The sequence below is a fragment of the Cryptomeria japonica genome, chromosome 5 (genome assembly GCF_030272615.1).
Source record: "Cryptomeria japonica chromosome 5, Sugi_1.0, whole genome shotgun sequence".
NCBI lineage: Eukaryota > Viridiplantae > Streptophyta > Pinopsida > Cupressales > Cupressaceae > Cryptomeria > Cryptomeria japonica.
In genome coordinates this window covers 26,882,214-26,891,980 of record NC_081409.1, presented here as the reverse complement: position 1 = coordinate 26,891,980, position 9,767 = coordinate 26,882,214, and the positions used below count along the sequence as shown (strand labels likewise).

General features: G+C 36.7%; 1 non-coding gene across 1 annotated transcript; it reads right to left on the bottom strand.

Annotated features, from left to right (window-relative positions):
• Positions 1–9,288: 9,288 nt before the first annotated feature.
• TRNAK-CUU (transfer RNA lysine (anticodon CUU)) lies at positions 9,289–9,388 on the bottom strand. The gene is made up of 2 exons: positions 9,352–9,388; positions 9,289–9,324 (listed from the first exon to the last, which is right to left on the bottom strand). It is a non-coding gene; the product is annotated as a tRNA-Lys (tRNA).
• Positions 9,389–9,767: the final 379 nt, after the last annotated feature.

The following is a 9,767-nucleotide window of genomic DNA, read 5'->3' as shown; positions in this document are numbered from 1 at the left end:
TGTCCTTTCAAGATGCAGGGAAAGAGATTAAAGAGGAACAAGATACTCTCGATATGGCTTTAATGAATTGGCAAGGTGAGGATTTTTGTTATGTTAATCACTCACAAACAAAAAAACCAATCCTACACTCCTATTGCAATGAATACAAGGTCCAAAAAGAGAGCCATTGACGTGGGACAACAAGATAGTAATGGTAATCAACAAGCTGATAAAGGCCAACAACAACTTGATAAAAGAAAAAATCAGGATTCTACAAGCCAACAAGCCAACAAAGTGCCTTCAAGTACTCAGAATATGCAAATACTACCAAGAGGACAACCGACAACCAACAAAGATCAACCTAGAAGCCAACCTAGAAGCCAACTACAATTAGCACAAGTGCAAGAAGATGTTGCCGCTAAAAAGGGACATTAGAAGGTTAGTGCAAGCTCATTTAATATTTTGGATCTATTGAAGAAGACACATGTTAGTGTCTCAATGTGGGATTCCTTATCTCTTCCAGGGCAAAATGATTTGTTACAAAGTGCCTTATCTGAATTTTCTTTGTCATAAGAGCCTTCTAAGGAGCGGCCCAAAGTTGTCCTATCTAATACCTCTCAAGCAAAGAAAGATGAACAACAAACTCAAAAGGTTAAAACCCCTCCTTTCTATCTAAACTATATGAATCCATCTTCTTCTTCTACACACACCCTTGAGCAAGGGGGGAAATATGACAACATCAACATTCTTACATCTTTGGATCCTCCTTATTCTCCCAGGACCTATCTTCAACATCAAAGTCTATGTAGAGAGGATGATGTCATGCATTTTATTCGTGACCTTTCTCCTCGCATAGAAATCACTAAAAATGAGCTTTTAGATGATGAAGATGTTCTTCTCTAATCTTCCAAAAAGGATAAGCTTGATAAGGCAAAGTGATTCTAATTCCACATGATACTCCTCCTTCATCTACAAATCCTTTTCTATCTCCTTACACATAATATTTCAAAGAAATTCATGATCTTGTTCCTCCATCTAGTTAATTGCAACATTCTTATAGTCATGGCTTTCATATAATGACAAAACAAGGTTTTAAAGGACAAGGAGTTGGGAAATTTGAGCATGGAATTCATGTCCCTATAAATCCTCCTACACAAACTACTACAAGAGGCCTAGGAAGTAGTACCCCTCTTTCTATGGATGAATTCCTTAGGCTTCAAAACTTTAAAGATTACCTTCAAAAACAACAAATTAAGAGAGTCTCCAAGAATGCTTCTTCTTCAAAGCGTCCTTTTTGTTTATTTCATCAAGCCCATGACCATAATGCTGATGGTTGACTTTATTTTTGAAAATCTATTCAAGATGGCATAGATAGTGGAAAAATTAGAATTATGGATAATGAAACTTCTTCTAACAAACCCTCTCCTTCATGGCAAGAAGATATTTACCATCCTAACAGATTAGCTGCAAGAATCTATTGGAGATTGAAATATGACAAGAACATTTCCTTTTTTCCTCAAAAAAATAAATAAATAAAGCAAGTGAAAGGTATTGAATATCACATTTTTCATGATTTATATTCACATTCTCTTGGAAAATGTTATGCATTTAAGAAATTTGTTCAACTACAATATGATCTTGTGCACATTTGTCTCACAACTGAGCTTGTTGTATTTCTTGGTAAAAACATAGTGCCTTAGCACTTCTTTTCCCTTCATGTTGCTCTTCATCCTATGGTATAATTAGCCCATTTCACGGGGCTCTTTATCATTAGTGGTGGCAGTGTTTTTCTTTAACATACTTTGGGGCAGAAACATGAAGTCTTTTTTTCTTCTCCTTTCTATGTATTTATCTCTATCTTGGTGCATTATTCATTATTAGATCTCTTTTCTTGCATAGGGCTATTCCTATGCGAGCATATAATTGTTCTTTGATTTTCCTCTTTTCTTGGAGAGGGGCATCCTCAATGAGTACTGCACTTCTTCTCTTTCCTTCATTCTCTTGGAAATCTTACCTCTTCTATGGTTTCGATTATTCACAAGTATGATATGCCCCTTAGAAGGAAATTATCTCTTGAGAAGTATGTATCCCTTCCTTGAAAGGATGTGTTCCACTAGGATGCCATATCTCTTGAAACTAATCACCATTAGAAAATGTGTAATATTTCTCCTGATCTCCTCACTTGGGGGGCAAGGATTTTCACTCCTTTCCCTTGTATCATTATTTCCTTTAGGGGCTGCATTTTTCATATGTGATTATAATTTCTTACAATGGTATGCTTTTATGATTAATCCCCCTTGAGGAATATATGATGCTTTTTCTCTCTTCCTTTCGAAGATTACCACTTCTTAAGAAGTGTATTTTACATTTACTAATGTCTTTTCTTGCATGTGTTCATGTAAGTTCATTGCACATTTGCTTATGTTTAATCTCTCTCTAGTAGATTGTGTAAGCTCTTCTCATTGTCCCATTAGCTTGGGGGGCAATGATCCTTCTCTCTCTCTTTCTATAGGGATCCACTTTGCTCTATTAAGTGGATGGTGTGAGTTCTATTACTTGATGTCATTCCTCATGTAGAATTGTTGGTTATTGACTTAAGGATTATCTCTTATATAAGAAGTGTTAATCCTTGACTACGACCTCTTTTACACTTGGTAATGTACATCTATGATAAATCTAACCATCCCTCTGGGGGATAAACATGAGTCATCTCTCATCAAAAATCATTTTCACCTAGAAATAGGAGGAAGGATTGATTTTTTGTTCTTTCCTTTTCTTGTTCTAGAAGATGTTATATTTGTCTAAGACAACTCCTCTTAGGGGTAGATGTATTTTGAAAAAAGATCCCTTCTCCTCCAAGGATCAACTTTACACTTACACCAAGAAATCTTTGTTCAACTATCTTATCCTTTCTTGAAGAGTATTCCCTCTCTTGCTTGGATTTATGACATTGTTGCATAGCGAATATCTTCTTTGTGATGAAGGTAGGTATCCTTGTTCTTCTTTCCTTAAGATATCAACATCAACATATGTTGACATCTTAAGGGGGGGGCACGCACACTGCTCCTTTGTATCATACTTCTCTCATGCATTGAACAATGGGACATTCTTGGAACCAGAGGGAAGCCTCTTAGAGAAAGATGTTGTCACTTTTTGTACAGTGGGTCATTCTTGGAACCAGAGCATAGTCTCTTAGAGTGAGATGTCTTCACTTCTTCTTTTCTTATGCAGTGGGACATTCTTGGAACTAGAGGGAAACCTCTTATAGAAAGATGTCATCACTTCTCTCTTGTTAAGTGGGTCATTCTTGGAACCAGAGCACAGTCTCTTAGAACGAGATGATGCCACTTTTCTTTTATGCGGGGTGATTATTCTCAGAACCAAATCATAGTCTCTTAGAGAGAGATATCACACCTTTCTTGACACTTGTACTATACATTCTATATAGGTTGTAGAGTACTCAGGCATAGACTCCTATGAGGCGCTTCAAACCTCACTTACACACATGTGCATGAGGTTGAGTGGAACTAACAGTGTTCTCACTCTCTCTCTTTACATGGATAACCTAGACTGGCTCTAGGGGCGAGATTTTCCATGTCCTTCTCTCCATGGATTGCCTAGTTTTAGGGGCAAGACGTCCATGGTTTCTTTATTCTTTGGTTTTCTTCTCATGGATGACCAAAGTGTGAATTCATGTTCTCTCTCTCTTCTTCCTCTCACGAACTCATAGTTTTATTATTGATAGTTCATGGATGATGTCAGCTTTTCTCTTTTATGTGATCGCTCGTGTTTATGTGATGGCATTAGTTTTTGTGTCCTGATTAGTTGTTGAGACATCTGAGCTCGAGATCTCTTTGGCTAGTTAGTTTTTTGTCTTGTGTCTTGTTCTTGTCGTGTGTCTTTTTTGCGCTTTTTCTTTGTTTTGTGTGTCTTGTGCCTTTTTGTTTTGTGTTCTCTTCAATATGTTGGCATGAGTTAAGACCCTAAGATTGGGGGCTTTCTCTCTCCTCAATATTAGTGGTGTCTTATACTCCTTGTGGCATTGCTCTTCATCTCTCTCTTTCTTCTACTTTACCGACAGTAGTGGTGTAAGCCCATACTCCCGCTAAAGTGGGGGCTAAATGTAGTGTCATAAAATTGTGACCCCTGCAATTTTAACCATATTTTGGGTCCTCACCTTGGCAATGGTATCTACTTCCCTAACCAAGACCTATTTCTTCATTTCCAACCCTTCACCCTTCATCCTTCATGTTCTGTGTCTGCTCTAGACCCTATCCGATCCCCAAAATAGGGCAGGACGCCCCTGTCCTCCTAGGATAGGAGTGTGGCACCCTTGTCCTCACCTCTTAGGGTGACCCTATGTTCGATCTTCCCGGTCTCCTATGTATTATTTGTCTTTGGGGTTTGCAATTCCTCTTTGTCCACCTTTGGTGGTTGAAAATTAATCCTTGAGGCATGTATAAAAAGGAATTCAATACCCTCATTCATGGATGAATGGACAACGAAAAGACGGATAAAGAGCATAAGGAGAAGATACAAGGTTTCAAGGTCATCATCAAGCATTCAAGTCTTCTTCATTCACCCATTGGAGCAACATTACAACATTCACTTGCAAGCATGTGTGTGTATTAGGGTTTTGTCATATTACATGCCATTTCATACAACATTTGTGGTTACATTCAAGAAGCAAAGAAATCATCATCAACAACTTGCAGATCTACAAGGTATACATCTCCATTGATTACATTCAAGCATTTGAAATTGCTTTCTTTCAAGGTTGATTCCTCAATCGAGGTTTGACTAAGGCAAACCCTATCCACAACCCCCCCTTTCTTCTCTTTTCTATGTGTAGGTTGCAGGTGCACAACTGTAATTGCAGGGTTGAGCTTCATTTGCAGAGATAAAAGAACCCTTTTCATTTTGCGGATTTTGTGGCGGACCATGTACATTCCTGCCACGGTCCAAACAACTTTTCTCCAAATTTGTAGGGAAGATCCACATCAGTCTAATTAGCTTAGATCCGAAGTTACAACGTGATCCCAAACTGGTAGCTCCTCATTTCACTCACTTCCTCTCTCTTTTTGACATAGTCAACAAGTCAACTTTCTCATTTACAAAAGAGGGTAAATCACAATTCAACCACTTGTAATCCACTCAGAATTCACATCCTTGTTTCCCTCAGATTTGGATCTAGCAGATTCAAGCCCCTCTTTTAAATGTAAAGTATCTCCCAAGTGAAAATCATCCTAGTGGCTTCCTTTCTCTCTCCTAGGTGGGGAGTCACTGGGATCCAATTTTCCACTTTACAAAGAGTAATGCCTGAAAATTGATGATTTTCCAGTCTTGATGTCACGAAGGGTATTATGATGGCCTTTAGCCACCATAAAAGCATAGTCAAATGTCCTATTGAAGTCTCTACTTTGGATATCCATACATACCACAAGCATCCAATTAGGAACCAGGTCTCTTGCATCTGCAACAAATACTTGGCAAAGGGCATAGTAAGCATCTGCAAAATAGCTAGCAAATAAATCAACATTATAGGGGGCAGTCTGTTGTGAAGTTAATTTCCTATCATCCCCTCTTATTCCTGGAGGCCTAAATGAAGCAAGCCTCCTTATATTTTGCATCCAACTCTTGTGGATCAATAACCCAATCCATATGAGGATTAAGTATGAAAACCTCATTGATGACATCTCTTGTGATTTCAATGAGTCTGCCACCTTCACTTGCCACAATCTCTCTAGTGTCTGGCTTTTAGTTTGCAGCTATAGCAGAAATCAATTCAGTGTTGACATACACATTTGGCACTACAAGCCTCCCTAAATTGCAATTTCATATGTTTGAAACTGGAATCTTCTCTTTCTTCTTGTTATAACCTCTTCTCCATAAGCTAAGACCCCATGGTGGAATTAATGCATCTCTAATTCTTGTCGAGTGATCAACGATGAATTCATTAGGCCTAGACCCTGGCTTCGACCTCTTTTGTGTTTCAATTGAGCCAGGGAGCTAAGCAATTAGCTCTTCTAAAAACTTTCTTTTTCCCAAACTGGAGGATTCTTCCATTTTAAAGATTAGGGTTTGCTCTAGTCTGTAGGAATAATATTTCAATCTCTAAAATTTGGCTCAAGCCAGAAACATGGCATTCAAAAGTTTGAACAGAATCAAGGAACACAAAAGCCAATAGGAAAGATACAATGAATGTAGATAGGATATTGCGATAACCCCTATTCTGCAAACCCTAATTGTGATAGAAATTTTTTATAGAGAGATTCAAAATACATTCAAAGCATTGTAAATCCAGAATTGAATAGAGACGGTGTAGATATGGCCAAGGAAATCTGAATTACAATGGGAAATTGAGTTCATTAACAACGGGCACATAGATTGGTGTAATGGTGGGAGATAGCCGTTAGGATTCATATTTGAATGTTAGGGCCCTACAACAAGATCTTGGTCAATCAGCGGTGAATAAGAATTTGGCACGTAGAAACTTTATTATTATTTATTCATTGTTGTCTTCTTGGCACTACGAAATTATCTTGGTTGCACATCTCCACACAATCGTGCAATCACGTGTGTATCTCAGCTGTTGATTTGTCTTGAAGGTATTGCTCTTTAATTCTTCTAATTGGTGAGAGAATGGGACCCTCAACCTTATTGTGTGGTATAGGCAACCAAGTGTCCCTTTCCTCATTGGTACACACAGTCATTGTCATCCTCTATGCAGGGCCCACATGTCATGTTTGTGGCAGAGATAACTCTTGGGCACAACTTTCATTAATCATGCAATCGTGTGAGCTTACTGTCCATTGATCACAAACAAGTTGTTTTCTCAATGCAACAGATAAGGCGCGAGTACACCGGGCCCACTCCTCCACCATATCATCCTATTTTTTGTGTGTCAGTTGCTTACTTGATCATATGCACATCCAATCATCGAGAGCGGGACCCACCCGCCACATAAGCAAGCGTGGTTGTGGAGTTAAGCTTTGTTTGCATCTTTGTTTAATTGCACAGTCGCCTGGATCATTGATCTTAGTGAATGTGCACGATGATATGGAACCTAGGAATACAAGCCGACCGAGTGGCTAACACAAGGGGGTTGGTTGTCGAGACGATGTATTGGGCTTTAAGTGATAACTTAAGTACCGAGAATCAATTGTTGAAGGTCATTGCACAAACAAAACAAAAGGAAGCAAAACAAGATAGGGGTTTAGGATTTAAGGGCTTTTAGGCCAAAAACATCACAGTGGGAATAAAACCTTGACTTATGGCAGACAAAATTTCAAAATTCATCCCAACACAATCCTCCCGACATCTTGGTGGGTCCATTGGTGACTACCAGTTTTATCCTAAAAAATAGGAACCTCCCTAAAATTTAGGAGGCGCCTCCAAAACAACCGAGGATGCTCCTAGTAACTCTTGCTATGCTTCCCCACACTCTGGGTGATAGTCATTCCCTAAAAAAATAGAAGCCCTTCCTAAAAAATAGGAAACTGGCTCAAGACTCCAAAAATGACTCATATGCCTCCCCAAAGTCACTCGTTCCACTGTGCAGGTCCCCTATCCACTATATTAGTCTATGGGGACTCCTATCAATAAGCTAATCCTGCAAAAGCTCAACTGCCTTTGGAAGGGGACATGACAATATTATAAATTGTTATAAATGAATAAATATTTAAAAAACCATATTCGATGGTATTTTATTCATATTTAAGTCCCAACTTTGTACTATAATGATAAACGTTATAATATATTTTATATTATATCATTTATTTCTTATTTAACATTTGGCTCATAAGATTAATGGTATAATATATTATTTAGTTCTAAAAGTCTCATCTCTTATATATGAAATTATATTTAAAGATCATATATCTAAGAAGAATCAATCTCCCTCTCTCACTATGTTATCTCATTATCTAGATCCCTCTTTCTATCCTCATATATCCTACTCTCTCCCTCTCTCTTTCAATATCTCTCTACTTTTGCTCTATCATCTCTCTATTTATTTTCCTCTCTCCCTCCTCCTCTATATATTTATATATATCTCCCCTCTCTATATCCATCTTCATCTCTCTCTCACTCACACACACTTCTGGGTTCTCCTCAAGTGCTTATCTCCATAAGGCACACAATATGACAATGAAGTGCCATATTGGTTAATTAAAAATTTCATATGCAAAGGTCATATGTCATAGGCACGAAAGAGAAATCTTTTCCATGACCCTACAAAATATGTATAAGTGATATAATCTTTCTTACCAATTGAGCAAAAGATAGTAAATGTTGAAGTTAATTATTTTTAAACTGTTTAGTTTTTGAGTGGAAAATTGACGATTTGTAAGGCTAAGGTTATTCTTGATATTATCATATGTAATTGCCTCCAAGCCAAAAGCCAAATTGTTAGATAAGCGTAGTGCCTCATATCATCGAGTCAAAATATAAAAATTAATACATGTTGGCACCCATGCATTGTTGCTTCCAAAACATTGTATGGATTTTCCAATTTCCATAGGATCAAACAATTCATAAACAATCTCATTGAAATAAATTGTTCTTGTGATTTCTCTATTCATTGTTAAGAATATCTTATATTTTTTTTAATAATACCCAATAATGAAATTAGATAGTAAAATTTTCATTATGAAATTGCTGTCAGGATTCAACTGTGTACATTTCAAGTCAAACTCATTGATCCATGTTTCATGAGTAGTGGTTCACAAGAACCCATCTCACATGAGAATGAGTGGTCCACTTAGCACTCATTGCATCTAGGTGATGCTCACTACTATTGACAAATAATAACAAAATTAAACAATTTGAATGTAATGAATTTTAATACTCTTTTATGGAGTTGAATTGGTAAGATGCATAAACTTTTCATTAGAATTCATGAATTCCATTAAAACCATTCAGCAATTTGTTTTAGTTTAGTTGTAAGAAGGTTTTGAGGAGTTTGTAGTATTAGAGGGATTGAGGTAACTGGATTAAGGTACTAGATGTGAGATTTTTGTTTGTAGTTGTGTCTTCATTTCTTAGCTGAAATAGGTTGAGTCGGTTTTGTAATGATAGTCATGGTTTATTGTTTGTGAACCATAAATATACATGTTTGTTTGGGTTGTAGTAGTAGATTGAATCAACCCCTTTATGTTTTATATATTTATGAATGTCTTAAGAGCGATGTGATAGAGAATTAATAAAGTTTTATTATGTGAGTTATGTCAAAAACTAATGGACGTTTCTTATTACAACCCTTCTTGTAGGGTTATCAATATTAACTTACTGGAATCAAAAATCAAAATGCGCCCACCGTGGGGCTCGAACCCACGACCACAAGGTTAAGAGCCTTGCGCTCTACCACAAGGTTAAGAGCCTTGCGCTCTACCAACTGAGCTAGACGGGCGAACTGTTAAAATTAATTTATTTTTTTTATTTTGACTTTTATTTTCCATTATCTTTCACTTTATTACATGTGCAAGATTTAAGCAATGAATGAAGTAATAAATCTGCGTTTTGTTCTTTTGAATTGACAACATATAGTAATATCATACATAAACATTCACGCTTATAAACATATAATAATATTATTTTGGGTCTTAGTTTCTAAAATTTTATTTCTTTTATTCTTTCTAAACTTAATTCTTTCATTTTATTTTGATTTTTTTTTTTGATTCTTGTTATTTTTCCTTATTTCTTTTAATATTTTAGTTTTGATTATTTTATTTGATGATTTTTTTGTCTTTTTTATTTTTCTTATTTTCTTCTTGTAATTGATTGTTTAC